This window comes from Homarus americanus, unplaced genomic scaffold (genome assembly GCF_018991925.1).
Source record: "Homarus americanus isolate GMGI-L3 unplaced genomic scaffold, GMGI_Hamer_2.0 scaffold50608, whole genome shotgun sequence".
Lineage (NCBI taxonomy): Eukaryota > Metazoa > Arthropoda > Malacostraca > Decapoda > Nephropidae > Homarus > Homarus americanus.
Window position 1 is genome coordinate 40,481 of NW_024737932.1, and position 24,535 is coordinate 65,015.

At 43.3% G+C, this 24,535-nt stretch overlaps 1 protein-coding gene across 3 annotated transcripts in view; it reads right to left on the minus strand.

Annotated features, from left to right (window-relative positions):
• Positions 1-24,535, minus strand: part of LOC121873621 (zinc finger protein 384-like) — a 155,057-nt gene that overhangs the window by 30,702 nt on the left and 99,820 nt on the right. The window lies entirely within an intron of this gene.

Sequence of the window (24,535 nt, forward strand, 5' to 3'; positions counted from 1 at the left end):
AGTCACGTTCCCACCCATATGCTCACTAATATAGGTCGGCTTCGTAATGTTATTCAGTATGTAACAAGGCCATCCTCTACCACCACCTCTACCACCACCTCTACCACCACCACCACTCCTACCACCACCACTACTACTACCACCTCTACCACTACTACCCCCTACCACCACCACTACTCTTCTCTCCTCCCCAACCCCTTCATTTCCATCTGAACCTCTGCCTAACCACCACCTTCCTATTCCTCTGTTCACCTCCCAACTCTCCCCATGTATTAGCAGGCCGGCCAGCATAACACCCCTTTATAATTAGGTAGCAGTGCAATCCGCGATGTTTCTTTCCATTGTTGCACGCGACGACCCCTTGCAATGTTGGCGATTATAACTGACAGCGGAGAGAAAAGAAGGCAATCCTCCTCCTCCTCCTCACTCTTCTTCCTCCTCCTCCCCACTCTTCTTTCTTTACCTCCTACCCCCAGGTATGGCTATCACGTGTTGCCACTAACTATGTTTGAGGTGTGATTCAAGAACACTATCACCAACACTATCACCACCACTGTCACCACCACTGTACTACCACTATCAATACTATCACCACCACTATCACCAACACTATCACCACCACTATCACCAACACTATCACTACCACTGTCACCACCACTATCACCAACACTATCACCACCACTATCACCACCACTATCACCACCACTATCACCACCTGCCGCCACGCTGGGGAGGAGGAGGGACAATGGAGAGAGAGGAGAGAGAGAGAGAGAGAGAGAGAAAGAGAGAGAGAGAGAGAGAGAGAGAGAGAGAGAGAGAGAAAAACATTGGATGAAGAATAGTGAGGGAGTGACGGAGCCCAGTGAGGGAGTGACCAGTGAGGGAGGACGGAGTGTCAGAGAGGGAGGACGGAGTCAGTGAGGGAGAGGAGCCCAGTGAGGGAGTAACGGAGCCCAGTGAGGGAGAGGTAGAAGAAGGAAAGGGCAGAAGAAAAGAGCTAGAAAAAACGAGGTAAAGACGGAGGCAAAGGAGAGGGAAGAAAGGCAGAGGAAAGAGAGGGAGAGGAAAGAGAAGAGAGAGAGAGAGAGAGGAGGGGAGAGAGAGGAGAGGGAAGAGAGAGGGGATATGGAAGAGAGGATGATGAGAGGGAGAGCAAAGGAAGATGAGAGGGGAAAGGAGAGGGAGATAAGAAGAAAGAGAGGCTAAGAGAAGGAGGGGGTGATGAGAGATTAATCCATCATATATTATGGCAACAGAACAGACCAATAATCTGAGTCTCTTTAAAGGGTTCAGCTCTTGGGGGGCAAGGGTTGTGAGGTGGATTACCTCCTATCAGCTTAAAAAAGAAGAGAAAAGAGGGTTCATTAAAGGCGATTTAACTAAAGAGGATGTAAGAATATAGGTTCAGATGAAGGGGATTTCTCTCTAAGATGGGATTTACATAGTGGATTTTAATGTATAGTTTTAATAAAGGGATTTAATCTGAATGATATAATTTCAGTTTGATTTTTGAAGATTTATTGGGGATTTATTCTAAGGGTAAGATGTTCAAAGGGATTTAAGTGAAGGAACTAAGGGTAAAAGAGGATTTTTTTTATGATTCTAAGGATTTTTTAATGACTTTTATTGACTTTAGGGGTAAATCACCAAAGGAGGGAAAGGGAAGGGGGAGTTGGGTTTAGATTTTCTGCGACTTCATTGACTTATCTGACTCTCGGCTAATGGAGGGTTCACCTAAGTGGCTACTCTAAGCGTGGGGATTAACACACCTGTACTAAATCTCTATCCAGGTGAATTGTCATATGGTCAAACCCTCTTAGTTAAACTCTCCCCCTTCACTTTTATCACTAGACTAAATCCTTTGACTGAATCCTTTAATTAGAAGTATAACAAAAGTAATTCTCTTCTCATCTTCACTTTATTTAGGAGGAATAAATCAAATGGATTAATATATGAGAGGGGGGGGAGGAGGGGAGGGGAAGGAAGGGAGAGGGAGAGAGAGGGGAAAGGAGAAGAAGGAGGAGAGAGGAGAAGAAAGGGGAATGGGAGAGAAGGAGGAGAAGGAAGGTGAAGAAAGAGGAAGTAGTCAGGAAGGAGGGAGAGAAAGAGGGAGAGGAGAGGAGGGGGGGCATTATGAAAAAAAAAATAACAATGTTGGTAGGAAACAAAACACTGGAGCAATAAGAGTGGTCGTTAACAGGTCTGTAATGGACACAAAAATATCAAAAATGAGAAATAGTTCCTCTCACCGCGTTCATTTTAACCCCGCGATCAAGCGCTCGTGTGCCGCACCACGATTTGTCACCGTCCGGAGTCCCATTTACCCCGAAGCAGAGGAGGACGAGGCGACGGGGAGGAGCAAGAGGAAGAGGTCCAAGAGGAAAAGAAGAGAAGTAACACCATGGGGAGGAGGAGGAGAGGGAAAAGAGAGGGAAAATTGCAGAGAGGAAAGAGTGAGTGGGGGAGACTTAGACTCTTCTGTAACCTCTCCCTTTCAGGCGAGGTCGATTTGTCTCCGTCCCAGTTCCATTTGTGTCATGATGAGGTAGAAGGGGAGGCTGCTAGAAGGGGGTGTTGAGGGGGAGGGAGGAGAATGTAGAGGTAATGAAGAAAGGGGAGGTAGGAGAAGGAGGAGAAGGAGGAGGAGGAGAGAATGGGAAGAGGAAAGGAAGAATGATGGAGATAAGCAGGAGTAGAGAAGAAAGAAAATGAACGAAAGAAGAAGAAGAGGAATAAAGGGAATGTAGAGGTAGAATAGAAAGAGAGAGGAGAGAGAGAGAGAGAGAGAGAGAGAGAGAGAGAGAGAGAGAGAGAGAGAGAGAGAGAGAGAGAGAGAGAGAGAGAGAGAGAGAGAGAGAGAGAGAGAGAGAGAGAGAGGAAAAGGGCTAACAAAAATAAGAAAAGAGACAGAAATGAAAGGGAGTTCTAAGGGACAGGTGGGAGAGGAGGGAAGAGGAGGAGGAGGAGGAGGGAGGAGGAGGAGGAGGAGGATGATGATGATGTATAGAGTAAAGAAGAGAAGGAACAATACATAAGGAACTAAAAGAGACATAAGCAATGGACAGAAGAAGAATAAGGAACTAATGAAACAGGAATACAAGAGAAGAATAAGAAACCAAGGAAGAAGAATGAGGAATAAGAGGGAAAGGAAGATGAAAAGGTAGACAAAGAAATATAGAAGAGGGGAGAGAAAAACTGGATAAGGGGAGAGTAAAGGTGGTGGAGGAGGAGGAGGTGGGCAGGGAAGGGGAGACTCTGAGAATGATACGGAAGGGAAGGAAGATAAACACGGAAAGGGTGAGGTGAAGATGAATATGGAAGGGGAGAAAAGAAATAAAAATAGAGAAGGGGAAACAGAGAGAGAGAGAGAGAGAGAGAGAGAGAGAGAGAGAGAGAGAGAGAGAGAGAGAGAGAGAGAGAGAGAGAGAGAGAGAGAGAAAGAAAGTATAAAAAAAAATGTGGAAACGGAAAATAAATTAAATATAGGAAAATAAGATTAACAAGATAAATAAAAAGAAGAAGAAGAACAAGAAGGAAGAAAAATGAGGAAAAAGAATAAATAGAAGAGCAAGGGAGGAGGCAAGGAGGGGGGGCAGGTGTAGGCCTTGTAATCAGAGGCTTTGTGTGTATCAGGAAGAGGCAACAGGCGAGTGAGAGAAAGAGAGAGAGAAAAAGGGAGGTAGGGGTGACAAGGACAAAATGTAGAGGAGGGAGAGACAGATAGACAGAGAGAAAAGAGGACGTGCTAAATAACCACAGAAAGATTTCGTTACTGGGAGGAACCAAATTAAAATATAGTGTTGGTTAATTTAGCTGTAACTATATACCTTTTTAACCTCCATAAGAGACGATAAGGCTGTGGCATTATCCAATCACTCGAGATGTTTGTGTTCAATGTCTACAACAAATTTTTCTTGTTATTGTTTTTGTCTTGGTGTTACTATCAAGTGGTTCGGTAGCTGGTATAGAGGATTACGTGAAGATTAGGCACCCTAGATTATTTCACATGGGGTTAGGGTTAGGTTAGGTTAGGTTAGGTTAGGTTAGGTTAGGTTAGGTTAGGTTTTGGTTAGGTTTTGGTTAGGTTAGGTTTTGGTTAGGTTAGGTTAGGTTAGGTTAGGTTAGGTTCGGTTTTGGTTCGGTTACATTAATACGAAAATATTAAGATTACAAACTTTCTTGTTATTCTTTGCTGTAATATCAAAATAAATAAATCACTAACACAACCTTGAGGAAACGTTTATATCCATATCTACATTCCCAAATTATCATAAAGTAAAAACAAAATATATATACTACCACTTTAACCACACCTAGGCATAGAAAAACTACATTATCTTACAACTCCCGGAATAAAATGCCACTATTATGACCCAGTATGCCCCACTATGCCTGTTATTCCACACTATCATCCAATTCACGAGTAAAAACTTAATATAATTGAGACCCATAAATTGTCCCTTGCTAGGCATAGTACACCTCAGAAGTCCCGTGTGTGTGTGTGTGTGTGTGTGTGTGTGTGTGTGTGTGTGTATCCTTCACTGTTCCCTCACCTACCACCCCCAGCGACAGCCTAGTACCTACCATCAAATAGAGTGTAGTGGGAAGGTCTCGTGTCTGGCTACACTATGTAAGACCAGGTGGGAGGGGGGTGGAGTGGGGGTGGAGGGGTGGGGTGGAGGAGGTAGGTGGGGGTGGTGGAAGTGGTGATTGTGGTTGTCGTAATTGGTGGGGAGGTTAGTGTTTGTGGTAGTGTGGTGTTATTGTGTGGTGATTGTGGTTGTGGTGGGGGTGGTGATTGTGGTACTAGAAGTGGTGGTTGTGGTGGTAATGAGAGTGGTGGTAGTGGCGGTCAGGGTACAAAAGAGCTAGAGTACACCTAGAGTACAATGAAATCACCGTCTTCATTCTTGAGTACAGGAACTCAATCACTAAGAATGACATCACAATTACAGGCGGACTCAGAGTAAACACACAAACGGTGACGAAAACTGACGCTAAAGATATAAACGAAAGAGACACAAAAATAAAAGCGATGAAGGTAAAAAAGGAGAGAGAGAGAGAGAGAGAGAGAGAGAGAGAGAGAGAGAGAGAGAGAATAATTCGTCGAGACAAATCATGAATTACCACACACAACGTCATCTTGCCTCACACACACCTCATCCTCGACACACTGGAAATCCTCCCCAAGTCTCAGAAGCACAAATATGACGAATGATAATGATAAACAGACGAATGACACTGAGAGGGAGAATGACAAGCAAGTTACTTTAGCAAATTCCTCCCGAGTTGTCTCTTCAACACCGCGAGTCTGACAACACCACGATCACCTACCTCCTCACCGGGTAGAATAACTGACTTGTTATCTTGAAAATTATGCGTTTCTCTCGATATCTTGGTTATGTGGTGTTATAAGATTTACCTTTGATAATATAGAGGATTCATTTGTCTTGCGAAGAAGGAGGTAGATTTTCCTCGGCGGGTGCGACGTCAGAGGATGACTGGGCGGGCATTTGGTCGAGAAATAAGCTGGCAGACCGTCCGCAGCGCCGAACAATTGTTGCAAAAAATCTCAAAATATCTCATTCATCCCACTCGATATCGCTCAGAGCGTTGTTCCGTAATGAGATTGAGTGTTGCAATATAATAACACTTTGATGAAAACTTTCTGGGATACGGAGTCTTTGTTAAGAGGCGTGCAAGAAATGTGGCGAGTCACCCTATGCAAATTAGGAATATGAGTAAGTGTGTTTCTCTTTCATCACTTGCAGCTCTGCCAGACACCCCGCACTCCACTAGTACACTCTTATTAAATGGAAATACCCACAACTCTATATACCCCGTGCACACACACACACACACACACACACACACACACACACACACACACACACACACACACACACACACACTCCTACGTGTACAAAACAGAGATTCTTTAATATACAAACTGATATAAATTGCTTACATTACCAGCACGCGTAAGTATGATGCTAGACTGTGTGTGTATGTATGACTCCGGTTGTCATTATAAGGTCGCACCTCATTCAAAACGGGTATCTGAGTTTTATTAACACACACACACACACACACACACTATTATACGAGTATATACAAAACAGCAAGAAAGGTAAATGGTCCAAAGAACACTTGTGTATATCATTGTACACTTAACCTGAATACCACCACCAACTGGTACACAACTACGGAATCCACTTATTACAACAAGACAAAAGTATAGGCAAATGTTTTACTCCCACACATACTAAACTCCGTGACACAAAACGTTCTTTAGTTACTCGTACATTCTAAAAAAAAAACCTTATTAACAAAAAAATTATCTGATTTAATGAGGGTCGTAGTTTTGCACGGTCGCAGTTCAGAATAAATTAATCCCACAGTCTCCCGTAGAATATAATTTCAAATATTGCGAAAATACAAGCAGTAGTTCGTCTGCGGATACATAATTCTCTCAGGCCGGAGGACGCACAAATAAACGTGTAACAAGTCACAACACAAAAAAAAACGGCGGGCGAATCTTGTGGAGGTTGCAGAGGGTTTCCTGCCCAGCTTCCACATCCGGCATCAGGCGGAGTTTTCAGTGTTTACCGAGGAAACTCGAGCGATGTTGTTAGTGAAATAAACCGACACAGGACGAGAGGGAGGCCAAAATGTGCGCAGGAAGAACGGGTTAATGAATGTGATGCAAAAACCCAGCGTTGCAGCCAGCACGATGGCAGATGGCGACTTTAACGTGATGGTGAGGCGGCGACCTTTGGCCCTCGCCGCCGGAGACGACCTCTCGTAGCCCCTGATGTCGCCAGCTCCCCGTCACGTCCAGGGTAAATAATCGTGTAAACGAACCGCTGAAAAACGACGTGGATCGGCCGCCCAGGAGGAATAGATACCCGTAGCATCGATGTGTTGCATCACGCACTACCCAGATTGCACCGAGGGGAGTAGGGGAGGCAAGAAGGGAGGGGGAGGGAGAGGGAGAGAGAGAGAGAGAGAGAAGAGGAAATAGATAGTGAGAGATAAATAGAGAGAATAAGAGAGAGAGGTTGAGCAGCATCAGCCAATACAGCATCGTTGTAATAGCCTGAGCTTTTGTCGATATTTAACGAAGCATGACTGGGAGATCGTGAGTAATGTTATCAAGGGAAGATAAAATTACGTGGCTGGCTCGGTCATCACGACACATGGTACAATGTCGCTCCTACACACTCCCTGAGGAGTGACAAAAGTGTGGTGGCGGCTCCATGGGGCTCCCTTCACCCCCAGGGGCTTTGTGGGACTAAGAGGGACTTCATGGGGGCCTGTAGGACTCTCTGGGACTCTTGTGTGACTAGGTGGGGCTTCAGAGAGCTCTGTGGGGTTTCATAGGCTGTTAAGTGAGTAGGATTTGACCTCTGAGGAAATGTGAAGCAGAGTGAAAAATGAGGAGGAGGAGGACGCCCCGGAGATGCAAGATGCAGCTGGGAGGAGGTGTGGGGTTAAGACCTCTCAGGAAGGGGACGTTTGTGGAGGGGACGCTGAGAGGAAGTGACTTAGTGAAGGAGGAGAGGGTAGGGAGGGGGGAGGGAGGAGTGCAAGACGACAGGGAAGGACGGAGAAATGAAGGTTGAGGAGGGGAAGTAGGAGACGGGGGAGGGAGGGAGGTGAAGGAACAAGAGGATAGACAGTAAAGTGGAAGGGGTGATGGAGGAGGAAGAGGGGAAAGAAGAGAAGTGAAGAGAAGAAATGAAAATGAAAGAAGATACAAGACAGGAGGATGGAAGGGAAAGATAATATGAAAGAACAGAGGATATATAGATGAAAGAAACGGACAAGGCAGTAATATGTATAAGGAAAAAGACACACGGAGAAAGATAGATAGAAAGACAAAAATGAATAAAGAATGAAAAAAAAACAGCAAAAAAAAAACGAATAAAACGAAATTACCTTACCAATCAAACTACACATAACTACAGGGTGTCCCAGAAGTATCGAGTTTGGTTTGTAGTTTAGATGCAGGTGTTGAACAGGTATGTGGTAGAGAGATACTGGTTAGGTGTGTGTGTGTGTGTGTGTGTGTTACGTCTTGTAGTATGTATTACTGATGTATTGTAATGCATGTATAAAATTTATGACTTAAAATGTATATGTATTAAATTTATGACTCTTATGTATTAAATAAGTGATGGATAAAAATGCGGGTAAGAGAGTTTGAATGTATTATATTGTATTTCTTTATATGTAAATGAATGAATAAATATAGATGTGAAAAATGACTATCTTTCTATATGAGTAAATGTGTGTGTGTGTGTGTGTGTGTGTGTGTGTGTGTGTGTGTGTGTGTGTGTGTGTGTGTGTGTGTGTGTGTGTGTGTGCATAAAATTAAAAAAAATATTTTAAAGAATAAAATTATCAGAAAGACGTAAAATATCAACAGTTAATTACACAATATGATGAACAATGGAATGTTAAAGAGAGAGATAACACAAAAAAAACAACAACATGATCCTTCCTTGATTTTTAGTATTTGAGGGCGAGAGAAAAAGTAAATTGTCTGATAAAAAGAAAAAAAATTACGGTTGATGCACCTGGCAGAATTAGTTGATTAGCGAGGCGTCGAGACCGGGAGAGATGGCGGGTTTTCCAGGAATCGTGAGCCACTTTCCCGGAGGTGGTGTTGAGGCTCTGACCGAAGAAGGCCTTACCCTGAACTATACAGCCATCACCACATTGTTACTCTCCCTCTGTGGAATTCCAATAATCCACCCAGTGTGCTATAGCGTATAGTCTGCTAAAAACAAAACACAAAAAACATTCTGATGGTCTATTTGAAAAACTTGTGTGGATGTAGTAATGGATTTGGGAAAGACTATATAGAAAATCTTGAGTTGGTGTGTTGCTGGCTCCAGGGAGTTGTGTGGGCCGCTTCGTACACTGTTATTACCATCTGCTTTGCATACAGTTCGCCTCGTTCGGAATCGTGACTAGACAGTTTTTCCTCAAAATTACACGAACCACGGAAAGATTAAGTTTATTAACCCAAGGCACGGCAAATTATGCTCACCTCTGGATTTGGAATAATAATTTTAGCCTGGCTACTGTATATGATTTACACACACAAAATACCCGTCATTGTTTACAAAAAAAGAAGAAGAAAAAAAGTTATAGAATTTATGATTGACATTTTGTGAAAGATATATAACCGTCGCTTGAAATGAATCCAATCCACCTGGACCGGTATTAACAAAAGAGAAAATCTACCTGACAAAATAAGAGGAAGGAATTTTTGCAAGGAAGAACGAGATCGTAAAACAAAAACAAACAAAAAAAACAAACAAGGAAGATAACACCCCCAAAAATAAAAAAAAACAGCTCGGGACAACGGATGTATGGGAGACTGACGTAGACTCGGTCAGCTGAGGGGTTTGGTGCCTCGTCTTTTTTTTTAGCTTCACCCTCCTCCCTTTTCTTGTCCTTGCAACGTCAATAGGGAGGATCAAGAAAGAGCACGATAAAAGGAAGGTCGATAAAAAGTTTGCAATGTGGAGCAAGTGCTAAGATGGTACGGAATGGCAGAGGGTAAAAACAGAAACGGATAAAAAAAATCGACCTAACAATAATAACGAAACAGAAAACGAGAGGTGGGGTGGGCAGTGGGAGCCATGGCCGGTGTGTGTGTGTATGGTCAACCGCTACCTGGTAATTATTAATGCGATCCCGACACATTTCTCTTAAAAAATATTATTTTTATTTTTCTCTCTATCTCAGCCAACACTAAAGCGGTATTCTGGTGTAAGTGACAGCCAAGAGGAACATACACCAGCAAGATCACCTGAGGTTTTAGAGCACTGTTAGGACTACCTGTATACCTGTATTAATCAAAGTCTTAACATTAAGGAATAGCCTAGACAGCCCACGAGAGCCTCAACCTCGTCAGGCCAATCCAACATTCCGCTTCTGTTCCCCTACACCGCCCAGGTAACAATCGAAAACTCTCAACCTTTCTATCGGCTATCAGGCAAAAATAGCGGAGCACTCAGGGTGTATTCGTGAGTGCTGCCTCGGCCCTACCCTCGAGGCAGGGACCGTGAGAGCGGGGGCCCAGCAGGGGTGTGCAATTGCAAAAAGCTGTCATAAAAAAGGTTTGCGAGCCTGTGCAACGTAGGTAACAGTGGCGGCTAGTGGGGGAAGGCATGGGATGATGGTGTGGTGGTGGCGACCCTAGCCAGCGTGGGAACACTCCCTACCACCACCACCACTACAACTACCACCACCTTTATCTATCCTTCTTGTCTGTATTACTTCTTCTCTTACGATGTCTATTCCAACAAGTTTGCTATATCGATTTTTCTTCTATTCTCTTTCTCCATCTTTCTTAATTATTATCTTCTTTACAGTACAATTATCTTTCCTTCTCTGAATTAAGTTTCTCGACTTCCCTAGCAGCATATCTCGTCCTCCCACTCCTGTTCTTTCTTCTTCTCAATCTTCTCACGTCTTTTCGTCTTCCTTCCTCCCTTCCCCATTCTTCTTGAGTTTTTTCTATTTTCCCTTCCTACATCCCTTTCCCTTGTTCTTTCTTTTAGCTTGCCTTCTCCCTTCTTTCCAATTCCCTTGTCTTCCCTGATCTCCCCATCGTTCTTCCTCTTTCTCTCCCTCTTCCTTTCTCTCCCCCCTTCCTGCTTCCCTTCTTTCTCTACCTCTCCTCTCTCACATGGTAACACTGCCGCATGATTACCCCTGAGAGTCGAGACCTACGCAGGCATCTAAATACATACAACCTTATTGACGTCTATCACCATTGCACCACTATTTTACACCACCACCATTACTACCACTATTTACACCTCTGTTACCACCATTACTCCACTATTTACCTCTGTTACCACCATTACTACCACTATTTACACCACTGCTACCACCATTACTACTACGATTTACACCTCTGTTACCACCATTACTACCACTATTTACACCACTGCTACCACCATTACTACCACGATTTACATCTCTACCACCATTACTACCACTATTTACACCTCTGTTACCACCATTACTACCACGATTTACATCTCTGTTACCACCATTACTACCCCTATTTACCTCTGTTACCACCATTACTACGATTACATCTCGTTACCACCATACTACCACTATTTACATCTCTGTTACCACCATTACCATTACACTTACCACCATTACTTACATCTCTGTTACCACCATTACTACCACTATTTACATCTCTGTTACCACCATTACTACCACTATTTACATCTCTGTTACCACCATTACTACACGATTTACATCTCTGTTACCACCATTACTACCACTATTTACACCTCCTGTTACCACCATTACTACCACTATTTACACCTCTGTTACCATTACCCACTATTTACACCACTGCTACCACCATTACTACACGATTTACATCTCTGTTACCACCTTACTACTACGATTTACATCTCTGTTACCACCATTACTACCACTATTTTTATCTGTTACCACCATTACTACTATTTACACCACTGCTACCACCATTACTACCTTTTACATCTCTGTTTACCATTACTACCGATTTACATCTCTGTTACCACCATTACTACCACTATTTACACCTCTGTTACCACCATTACTACCACTATTTACACCTCTGTTAACACCATTACTACTACTATTTACACCTCTGTTACCACCATTACTACCACTATTTACATCTCTGTTACCACCACTACCACGATTTACATCTCTGTTACCACCATTACTACCACTATTTACACCTCTGTTACCACCTTACTACCTATTTACATCTGTTACCACCATTACTACCACTATTTACACCTCTGTTACCACCATTACTGCCACTATTTACACCTCTGTTACCACCATTACTACTATTTACACCTCTGTTACCACTATTACCACCACTATTACATCTCTGTTACCATCATTACTACCACTATTTACACCTCTGTTACCACCATTACTACACCTATTTACACCTCTGTTACCCTATTACTACCACTATTTACATCTCTGTTACCACCATTACTACCACTATTTCATCTCTGTTACCACCATTACACTATTTCTCTGTTACCACCACATTACACTATTTACACCTCTGTTACCACTATTACTACCACTATTTATACCACTGCCACCACCATTTTGTTATATGTACTTCACAGACTCGGTTAAATGCCTAAGGTCGATATAGATTGGGGTTGGGTTGAGTTAAGTTAGATTAGGTTAAGTTAAGTTAGTTTAAATTGGGTTGAGTTAGGTTAGGTTAGGTTAGGTTAGGTTAGGTTGGGTTGGGTTAAGGAGGCAGACTGGAGGGAGGCGGCGGGTCATCTAAGCGTGAGTTTGCTGACAATGACGAACCTTTACCATTTTTTTTATTTTGTACGCGAGATAAAAATATAAGTAAATTAGGTTAGGTTAGGTTAGGTTAAAGTGACAATTATTTTTGGTAATGATTGATGAATTCGCCCTCTTATTTATGCCCCACTAACGAATGTGGACATGGGGAGCTAGAATGTTAATGTAGATATCTATTCGTCTGTCTGTTTGTCTGTGTGTGTGTCTGTCTGTCTGTCCCGTCATACACCAGGTCTATAGTTTGTATAATTAACTTTGTCTCCCTTAAAATTTTCCTGAAATTTGACGACGTTGTGTTTTATAAGCAGATTAAAAATATGAATGATAATCTATTTCCCAGAATGCATCAATTTACACGTGATAATCTTGCGTTACTCAGAGTTACCACGGAGTTACCAGTGACTTATTTCCTTTAAAACATTCGGTTACTCAATGGTTACTCCCTCGTCTTGCACTGTGAGGTGACGGTTCGATCCCCACAGGTACAGGGTGTCTCATAGATCTCGCATCATACTGTACAGGGTGTCTCATAGGTCGCGCATCATAGTGTACAGGGTGTCTCATGGTCGCGCATCATAGTGTACAGGGTGTCTCATAGGTCGCGCATCATAGTGTACAGGGTGTCTCATAGGTCGCGCATCATAGTGTCGGTGTCTCATGGTCGCGCATCATAGTGTACAGGGTGTCTCATAGGTCGCGCATCATAGTGTACAGGGTAGGGTTAGGTTAGGTTGGGTTTACGTTATGAACTCTACACTGTGTTTTATATTTCTCGGCTACAACATATTGTTCAATGTTCAGCTATAAACAATTGTGTTATAAAGTATGGACTTGGATGTTCAGTGTTCAACTTTAACATTTACGTGTGTTATAGGTGAGGGTTTGAGAGTTCATTGTTTATGTATAACTCGGCTATGGGTAAAAAAACCTCGACTGTTCAATGTTCAACTACCATCACTCACCAGGTAAGATCTAGGATTGTTAATTGTTCATCTATAACAATTGTGACACTTGTAAGGTCTTGGAGTGTTCAATGTTCAACTCTTAACAATTGTGATATAGGTAAGGTCTTGTGTTCAATATTGGGCGGCGTGAGCTCCCAGAGGCAAGAGCAAGGAGGGATTCTGTGGTGGCTTTCATCCAGTGTTGTAAGGGGAACTATGAGGGGAGAGTGGCGCTGGAGGTGTGTGGTGGTGGTGGTGCTCTTGTGGTGGCTGTTGTGGTGGTTGTGGTCGTGGTAGTACTAGCGGAGATGGTACTGGAGATGGAGGTGTGTGGTGGTGGTGGTGGTGGTGTGATTGTGGTAGTAGTGGTAGCGGAGATGGTTATACGATAGTGGTGGTGGTAGTGCAAGTGGTAATTGTGGTATAGTAAAGATATAAGCATGTAGGGGGTGTTTCTAGTAATAGTGGTAGGTGCTAAGATTGTGGTAGTCAAGGTTGTTTCATTGGTGGGGAAAATTGTTGTGGTGGTGACGAGATGTATACTAGTTAGCAAATGTGGTGATTGTGGTAGACTAGATAAGACAATGGTTGTTGAAATTGACTGCTTGATTGTGGTAGATGTGATTGTGGTAGATGTGATGGTGGTAGATGTGATTGTGGTAGACGTGATGGTGGTAGATGTGATGGTGGTAGATGTGATGGTGGTAGATGTGATGGTGGTAGATGTGATATGGTAGACGTGATGGTGGTAGATGTGATGGTGGTAGATGTGATTGTGGTAGACGTGATGGTGGTAGATGTGATTGTGGTAGACGTGATGGTGGTAGAAGTGATGGTGGTAGATGTGATTGTGGTAGACGTGATGGTGATAGATGTGATTGTGGTAGATGTGATTTGGTGGTAGACGTGATGGTGGTAGATGTGATGGTGGTAGATGTGATGGTGGTAGATGTGATTGTGGTAGATGTGATTGTGGTAGATAGACAAGAATAGGCAAGACGGTAGGCTTGTTGCTAGTGGAGTGTTATTATAGCTAGTATTATTGGTCTTGCTAGTGACGTCTTTGGCACCGCTATTTACAGTGGTGCCAATGCTAACAGTCACTAAAGGGGTGTGAGTGGTGCCAGTGCCAATACCACCAGTAGCAGTGGTGGGAGAGGTAGCCGTTAATGGTGTCAGCAGCAGTATTAAAGGGGAAGAGATGGTGTTATTGGTGTCAGGAGCAGTATTAGTGGTGGTAGAGGTGATGTTAGTGGTGTCAGTAACAATAATAGTGGTGTTAGTGGTGTCAGTAACAATAATAGTGGTGTTAGTGGTGAAAGTATCAATAATAGTGGTGTTAGTGGTGTCAGTAACAATAATAGTGGTGTTAGTGGTGTCAGTAACAATAATAGTGGTGTTAGAGGTGAAGTCAGTGGTGCCAGGAATGATAGTGGTGTTATAAGTCCTATCAGTGGTGCCATTAACAACAATAATAAACGGTAAACATATTGGCATTAGTGGCGCCAACAGTAGAATACATAGACTTGCCCCCTTGTAATGGCGTATACAGACTTCCGGCCAGCCACTTAATATCGAAGGCAAAAAACCCGAAAGCCGACACAGCAGTTGTAAGTTTTATTCCCGACAGATTCATATATTTTTCAACTCCTCGTGTCTAGTTGAAAATGTAACTGATACATTCTCTCAGTCTCCTCTCTCCCCTCTCCTCCTGCAACTCTTTCTATCTATTTCTCTCACTTCCCCCTCTCACCTTCCTCCACCTCCTCCCATCTGTCTTTAATCCAATCCCACGCATCTCTCTTCCATTCTTCCCTTCCTCCACTCTTTCATTTCCTCATGTTGTTCTCTTTCTTTTTTTTTTTCATTGTACATTTCTTTTTTTTCTTTGTCTCTCTCCATCTCTCTCTCTCTCTTTATCTCAGTTTTTTTCTCTTTATCTTCATTTTTTTCTCTCTTACTCCTTTTCTCTTTCTCTCTCGTTCTATCTAATTCATTTTTGCTATGTATCAATCTCTCTCTCTCTCTCTCTCTCTCTCTCTCTCTCTCTCTCTCTCTCTCTCTCTCTCTCTCTCTTCTTGTTCTAAGTTTAATTTCCTTTTATTAACGTTCGTGGTTAATTATTTGCCATTTCTTCGTTTATTTTATTAATTTTTTTATTCCTATTATGTCTCTTCCCCTTTTCGTTGTATCATTTCTTAAGTGTTGTTTTACCCTGTTGTTTCTTTCATTCTTTCTACCATTCCACTTTCTCTTCCTTCTCTTTCGCTCGTTTTGAAACTGTTTTTATGAGTTTTGTTTCCTCTTCCTCTTCTTTTGTCTTTTCCCCTCCTCTCCTGCTCCTCCTCCTCCTCCTCCTCCTCCTCTCTCTCTCTCTCTCTTCTTCCCCATTTCCCTTTTTTCGTTTCCTTTCCCCATATTCTACTCTCCTCTCGTTTCTCTCTTCTCTTCGTCTTTTATTCCATACGGTTTTCCTCTATTCTTCCACTTCCTCTGTTCTTTCATCTCTCTCTCTCTCTCTATTTCCTCCATATAGAAAATATTTTCATTTCTATCTATGTCTCACTTTCATTCCTTTTTCTCTCACCCTTTTTCCTCTAGTCTTTCATCTCTTTCTCTCTCCCTCTCTTTCTCCCTAACATTTAGAAGCTGCTTTCATTTCTCTTCTTTCTTTCTTTCCCCGTTCTCCCCTAGTCTTTTCTCTCTCTCTCTCTCTCTCTCTTCAGTAATTCCCTCACCACCAACATCATTAAATGCTTTCTTGTTAACTTAACCCTGAATACGTAAAGTTGTTTTGGTTGTTTTCGCTGTTCAGTCTTTCTTTCTTTCTTTCTTTCCCAGGAGGTCTTATAGCGTGTACCAACCAGTGGGTCAACACTCCACACTGAGAGATGCTGAACTACTGCTGCTACGACTGCTGAACAAAAGAACATTGAACAGACAGTACACACACACACACACACACACACACACACACACACACACACACACGACGCTCTCAAAATTCATGCTGTACAAATAAACAGTGAACAAAAGAACACCGAATCCCGTGTTTTTTTTTATTTAATGTTGAACAAGTCTCGCTGAACAAAAGACGTCAAAGAATAACGATGGCCAATTAACGATGAACAAATAACGCTGAACAACTCTGAACAAAAATTCCTAGTTGAACACAGACCATCGACTAAACAAAACTGAAAAGAAAAATAAACAGAATAATGAACACTGAGGCGAGCAATGAAGTGAACAAACTCCTCAAATGAACACCGAAGTGAACACTGAAATGAACGTTATATTCTGACCACTTTATTGAACGCTGAAATTCTATACAAATATCTATGAAAAGCCTCAACCCCCCTCCCCTCCCTCCCCTCTCCTCCCCCCCTCCCTCCCCTCCCTCCCTCCCTCACTTGCTTGTTATCATGAACCCATGTTCTCATTTGTCGCGGCCGAGTTCACTTGCCGCTCCTCCAGACCACAAAGACTTGACCAGCGATTTGTTTATTCTGGATTACTTAAGGATTTACCAAGTTAACTGAAGGGGGATTACTCTTAGGATTAATTGCATATCCTTGGGATTTAATGCGTTTGTTTGGTAATTAATTCACGTAAAGGAGGATTTTAGGTGAATATGATCACAATTTTACTTCATTTATCAGTTGTTCTAAACATTAAATTATGGTTTTATTTATGAATATTTTTCCAGGTATAGTTTTGGGCTATGAATGATATATTGAATAACATTTTGCTGTACAATAAATAAATAAATAAATAATAAGACCAACAGATGGTAGAGACGTGAAGCATAAAACAGGAAAAGGAAGCAGCAACCATCTTATCTGGTCGTCATTGGCGGGAAATTCGTAATTACTACCTAACAATTCCCTTGGATGAATTTGTTTACCAATCAATAACAAGCGGTCAAAAATGCCTATTGAATGAAGCGGCTGCGTTGGGGGGAGGGGGAGAGGAGGTTATCGAGAGGGAGGAATAATATCTATTATTATTAATACTAAAAACAAACAAAAAAAAGACATTTATATATTACAAAGAAATTAATATCAGAAAACTGTCCACTACTGAGACGAAGGGAGAAGGAGGAAAGGGGAAGGAGGAGGAGGAGGGAGCAGACTATCTCAGCGCCAACCTCGCCTTTATGGTTAAGGATAAGTGGCTCATTGTTGATTGTTTGGTAGCTAGGGGCTAGGGAGGGAGGGAGGAGGATTGAAGGAAGGGTTGAAGGGAGGAGGGAGGGAGGAGGGAGGAAGGAAGGGAAGGAAGGAAGGAAGGAAGGAGGGAGGTGTAGAGATGGGTGGATGGTGAAGCAGGTGGGGAGGGTGGAGTGAATGGGATAAGTGAAATATAAATGGGGTGTGTATGGGTGGGGTGGGAGTGTATGGGTAGGTTGGGAGTGATGGGTGGGTGGGAGTTTATGGGTAGGGTGGGGAGTTATGGGTGGGGTGGGGAGTTTATGGGTGGGTGGGGAGTTTATGGGTGGGTTGGGAGTTTGGGGTTGGGAGAGTAAATAAGAATAAATAATAAGATAACAAGGAAGCAGGAGGAGAGAGAGAGAAGAAGAGAGTAGTAGATAAATGGGAGGAGGGAGAGGCGAGTGAGGAAGAAAGAGGAGAAGGAAGGAAGGAAGAAGGGAAGGGAGAGGGAAAGAGAAAGGAGGAGAGAGAGAGGAGGAAAGCAAGAAACTCGAGAGCACAATTTAGTCAACAGTTTGACCGTGAACTTATAACAAGCCGCTGAATGACACTTAGGTCTCAATGGCCACAGTCTGGGTCTGGCGGCCTCCACACTACTCCACTACCTCCACACCTCCACTACCTCCATGCTACTCCACTACCTCCACGCTACTCACCTACCACCACACTACTCCACTACCTCCCACATTACTCCACACCACTTCTCCCTACCTCACACTATTTCACTACCTCCCACTACTCCACTACCACACACCTCCTACCTCCCACATTCTCCACTACCTCCACTTCTCACTACCTCCACACTATTTCACTACCCCTCCACACTACTCCTACCACCACCTTTCTCCACTACATTACTCACACCCCTCACACTACTCCACTACCTCCACACTATTTCACTACCTCCCACACTACTCACCTACCTCCAAACTACTCCACTACCTCCCACACTACTCCACTACCTCACACTACTCCACTACCACACTCCTTCACTACCTCCACACTACTCCACCTACCTCCCACACTACTCCCTACCTCCACGCTACTCCACTACCACCACACTATTTCACTACCTCACACTACTCCACTACCTCACACACTCCACTACCTCCACTATTTCACTACCACCACACTACTCCACTACCTCCACACTACTCCACTACCTCCACACTACTCCACTACCTCCACACTAACACCCTACCACCACTCCACACTACTCCACTACCTCCACACTACTCCACTACCTCCACACTACTCCACTACCTCCACACTAACACCCTACCACCACTCTACTCCACTACCACCACACTAACACCACCACCTCTTGCCCACATATAGGATTGAATACCACAAGAGATCAACTCACATCCCAGCACAACAATACGCTATCTGGGTAAAGTTGTCCGGCCTCATATAATACTTTCACTATACCTCAAGTAACTTTCTCTTAATGACGACGTAACAATGATGAGAGATTACAACTTGTTTAATTTCTTTATTAAATGTCTTGTTATTTCTTGTAATTGGGTTGTAAGTAGTTTTATTATATTATTATGTAGGTTTATTGATCTGAGACGAGGATGATGATGATGATAATAACCTTTTTATTATTAGTAGTAGTCATATTATCATTATCATTATTATTATTATTATTATTATTATTATTATTATTATTATTATTATTATTATTATTATTATTATTATTATTATTATTATTATTATTATTATTATTATTATTATTATTATTATTATTATTACTAATTCTTTTCTTCTAAACCACTACACATGTCTCTGTTCCTTCAGTCAAAATAGAAGGGGGTTAACTGTTAGCTGACTGTACCTCAACAGTTACCTACACTCCTCCAGTCCCCTGTTTCATGTTTCATTAACCTTTGCAGTGTGTGTGTGAGTGTGTGTGTGTGTGTGTGTGTGTGTGTGTGTCGATCGCATCCTCTTGCTTGGTTGATCCCAGATGGACAACACAAATGCACTTTTACAATGTCAACGAGAAAAGGTAAAATGATGACCAAGGAAAATAAGAGTTATTGTCAAGGTAAAGCAGTAGACAAACATGGAACACAAAAGACGGTCTTCTTTCCTCTCATATTTTATTCCTGGCACCTGACGACTCTGTAACTCTCTCGACACAAGTCTTCGCTTAAACACGTTATAATCTGTAGCTCTTTTAGGTATACCTCTTAACATGTACACATTAATATTATCCTCTTCCGGTAGTGCAGGAAAAGTTCACCTGAAGTATATAGTGTGTGTTTGTTTGTGGTGGTATTATACATCTCGTCTCTCTCTATGTTAAAATAATCTCAAACGATAATATTCCTCACATTACGACGACATTTAGTTTCCAGCACGAGAGAGCCAATTGCACCCCTTCCTCTCTCCCTCACTCTCTCCCTCCCATCCTACACACCCCGGGCCCAAGGCGACTCACTAACACATACAAATCCAGTGTAAACTCCTCCGCATTAAAGGATTCCTACAAAAAAAAATAAAAATCAGTGTCTGTTTTCTATTCTTCGACGTCTCGCACAATACTCCCGTAGGCCTAATCCCTAATCAGATTACAGGAGATTGGAACTCTCAAGTGGTGTCTTCACCTCTACAGACGCCTCGTGGAACAAAAAAATCCCCTTCTCAGAAAAGCTAGTTAAAGTCGTCGCCTGAAAAATTGGTTCGCCAAGAAAAGGAAGCAAATAGGTGTGACTGATAGCCCGGAGGCGTTACATGGGACGGTGACGACGTGAGCTGATGGGGTCCACTGGTGGGAAATTAAGACAGAGTCGAGGAACGTCTTGGAAAGTGTTGGGAGATTTCGGGTGGCGTGTAGGGACGTTGGGTGGCGTGTAAGGACGTTGGGTGGCTTGTAGGGACGTTGGGTGGCGTGTAAGGACGTTGGGAGGCTTGTAGGGACGTTGGGAGGCTTGTAGGTGACGTTGGGTGGCGTGTAAGAACGTTGGATGGTGTGTAGGAACGTCGGAAGGCGTGTAGCAACGTCGGGAGGCGCGTAGGGATGTCGGATGGCGTGTAGGGATGTTGAGTGGCGTGTATAGAGACGTTGGGAAGCGTGTGTTGAAATTGAGAGGAATGAAAGAAGTTCTGAAGTCGGTGTGGAATTTCAAGAGACTCGGTAAGAATATGGAGGGTTTGGAGGAAGGGGGGAGGAGGTGTAGTGTGGTCGGGAGAATGATTAAGGCGCGATGGTGTTTAAGAAAAGCCCAAGAGCACCTGTAAACATAAGGTAAGTCAAGTGGACCAGAAGGAGGAGGAGGGTGGAAACAAGGGGGGGGGGGAGATGCAATTCTTCCCAGGAAAGTCCAGAAGTACGGGGGTAAGAGGGTGGGGGTGGTGGGGGAAAAGGGGGTTAGGGGTGGCGGGTAGTAGGGGGTGGGTGGGGAGTTGTCGTGAGAGGACTTGGGAGGACTATAGGGGGAGTACAATTGGCGGTGACAGCCACACACACTAGTCGGTATCTATGGGAGGCGGGGTGGGTGACAAGCCGGGCACGCACGCACACGCCCGCCAGACCTACAATAAGTACATTACCCAGGCCACAATGAAGGCCTACGGAGTGCTTTGTTTACCCGCTGTTCACCTGAGTGGATACCTCTACACCCTACACACCGAGAACGCCCCCCGGCACCTCTTCTCCTCAAGAACCAGAGAGAGAGAGAGAGAGAGAGAGAGCCACTCAACGACTTACAAGGAGGTGTTAACGTGTTGCACAATTGACAGGTGTTGGTCTGTCGTACCTGGGAGAGGTATCACCACCTTCTCTACTTACAGATGTTGATGTTTCTTGGACGGAACAAGAAAGTTAACATTTATGTGTCTAGCTGACGGTGGCTGTGGTACCCTGACGTGCGCCTTTACCGCTACTGTTTCGAATTCCAACAAAGACTGAGAATAAATGTTTGTTCATGTCGTTATTTTTTTTTTTTATGTCAAGGAAGAGAAGCAGTGTTATCCACGTATGAGTGTCTGCAGGGAGGGGCGTGGGGTGAGGAAGGGAGACAGCCAAGATTCCAGTGGCGTGGACCCCGGCGACACTCAGATAACTCAAACACTACATTATTCATCGTCTGGGTGCCGCACGCATCAACTGCCCACGACACCACCACACACGACCACGCCATCACCACTACCACACCCCCCACCACCATCACGACCACCATTCCACCATCACCACACAAACACATTCACTCTCATTCTTACCTTGACCTCTTGTTCAAAGGTTCACCCGAATTGTTCCCCCAAACCTAGTGTAACAGTCGTGTACTACCGCCCACGAACTACACACAACCGGACACCGAATCCTTTTTAAAACACAACAGTAGACGAGGTTCTTATGTATCTATTAAATTATACAAGAAATACCAAATTTTTAAACGCGCTTATAAATTCTGTTTGGTGGGGGTTAAATTAATGTTTTACGCGTACAACAGCTTCTCATGAATATTACACGTCTTTTATTTTTATTTTTACAGCGGGTTGGTCACTTTTCAGAGCAGGTATGTATGTATTTGGGAAACGTTTATCAGATGTCAAGTTTTAAAATTACGCTGATCAATTTTTGACTCGAATAAATACGCTTTATGCTTCACTAGATATTGATGTTGACGTCACTTAGTGGATAACAAACCTCCGCTCCCCACTGAACAACAACAACAACAACAACAACAACAACAACAACAACAACAACACAATAAGTCTTACCTTAATAATGTTTTTGTTTGTTTATGTTTCTCACTTTATTTGTAATTTCTATTGATTTATTTCTCTATATAAATAAATAATTAAGAGTTTTCCAGCATGTAAGACAACAAAAACTCGTAAACACAAACACAAAACAATTACAATTATGGAAAATCAACAATTACAAAAAAAAAAACACCCGGGTGATTTAACAAAGTACTATCACATATTGGCAACTTTACTAAACAAAGGTATGAAGGCTGCTATAGTTAAGTAGATTAGGAAATGACAGGTAAATGTAATCACCTGTCAACCCGAGGAAGACTTATATAGACAGGTGTAATGAAGTCACAAGTTATGGACGGTAGAGGGAGCGTGTTGTAGTCGTGGTACCTGTAACAACATTTCTACCTCAAGACTTGGGTAATGTTATACCGGACAACTCACGGGTTTTCCCCCCAGTAGCCTCGACAAGACATGAACTCTTTCTCTCTCACCCATGACCAATTTTCACTATTGTTTCCTTCATGGCCACATCTTCCTCACTCTATCTCACACTTTTGGAGATTCAAGTAAGAGGCAGCTGAACCTCCAGAATGATCAGAGGAGGTAATGCCTCTCCGGCGTCTGGCTGTACTTCAAAGTGAGGGACAATGAGGCCGTAAATAGAGCCGAGTAAAGCAAACATCAATCAGTCCTCCAGCGACGCTCCGGGATAAAGACTGTCTCTTTCCCGCATTATCTGGCTCCGTGATCAGTGTTGCCAGCCGCACACACACACACACACACACACACACACTCCTCCACCACCCCCTCATCACTCCGCCGCCCTGGCCACGATCGAAGGATTTTATTCTTTCAAGAGTTTTGATACACTTGGAGTTTTTAGGATATATTTGATGGGGAGATAAAGTAATTTAAGAAGGATTTGATGCGGGTGGAGAAGAGGAAGAGTTGTGGGAGCAGAGGGAGGGAGGGGAGCTGAGATGGAGGAGGGAGGGATGCTGTAACCCTGGCGGCCGCCTCGCCCTCTCCCTGCATCATGCTCCCCGGGATGCAATATACGGTCGCTCGGGGCCACACCGGGATATATCCCAACAACCTCTATCCTACAAACAACCCTTAGGGCTCTGCGCCTCTCCATATTTGCTCACCATGTGTATAATTCAGTCTACATAAATTAGCGACATGTGCGCAATACACATGTTAGGAAAAACGAGGAAAGAAAACGCAGTGCGGTGGGCACAAGATAGCCCAGTGTGGCGCACAGCTCGGCCAGATCAATTGTAATGCAACATTTTGGGTCCCCTGCCATTTTTCATTTGGTGTACAGTGTCGACCGCCTACTGCGACCGTCTCTCCCGCTCCTCTAAATTGGAGTGCGGATAATCTCGTTACATATTTTGTAGGCGCTGGCCTAATGTATGCGGCAATGTTTTTAATGGTATTGGCCAGTACAGGAGGCCCATCGGCCTTGTGGGGTGTAGTGGGGTGGGGAGGGTGGTGGTAGCTGGTAACAAGGTGGTCGCTGTAAAGAGGTACACAGAGGCTCCCTTACAGCGACCACAGCACCCAACACACGACTCCCTCTACCACGTCCTAGGAAAAAATAAGAAATAATCTTATTTTCCGCCGAATTCTTCTTGGTCTTTTCTTGATATGGCGGACGACCTTACCTGGCAGGTATATATCCACCTGTGTTGTACCAGTTCTGTATCCTGGTATTGCAGTAAAGAATAATTACTCTCTCTGTAACCCTACACTAAATTAATCCCATAATAACTGAGTAACATTTGGCTTATTGGTTGTAATATCTTCAAGCTGTTATTATTATTATTATTATTATTATTATTATTATTATTATTATTATTATTATTATTATCATTATCATTATTATTATTATTATTATTATTATTATTATTATTATTATTATTATTATTATTATTATTATTATTATTATTATCATCATCATCTAAGTGTAATGGTTGAGAGGTAGACCAGGTAAGGTGCTGATTAAACGTGTTACGGAAGATGTTTCTTAAAGATGCATTGACCTCAGCCCTGGCTTTAATGTCCCCCTCCCCATCCCCCTCTACACTTCCCCTCACCCCTTCCCCCTCACCCCTTCCCCTCTTCCCACCCCCTCTTTACCCCCTCTACCCCCTCCAAGCTGGGATAATGAGGATCAAGTGTTAGTGTGGGGGGGGGGTACAATAACTCGTGGGCGTGTGGGCGTGTGGGCGTGTCGGGGAGGAGGATTAAGATTTAAACCTACTGTCGTCAAGATCAATG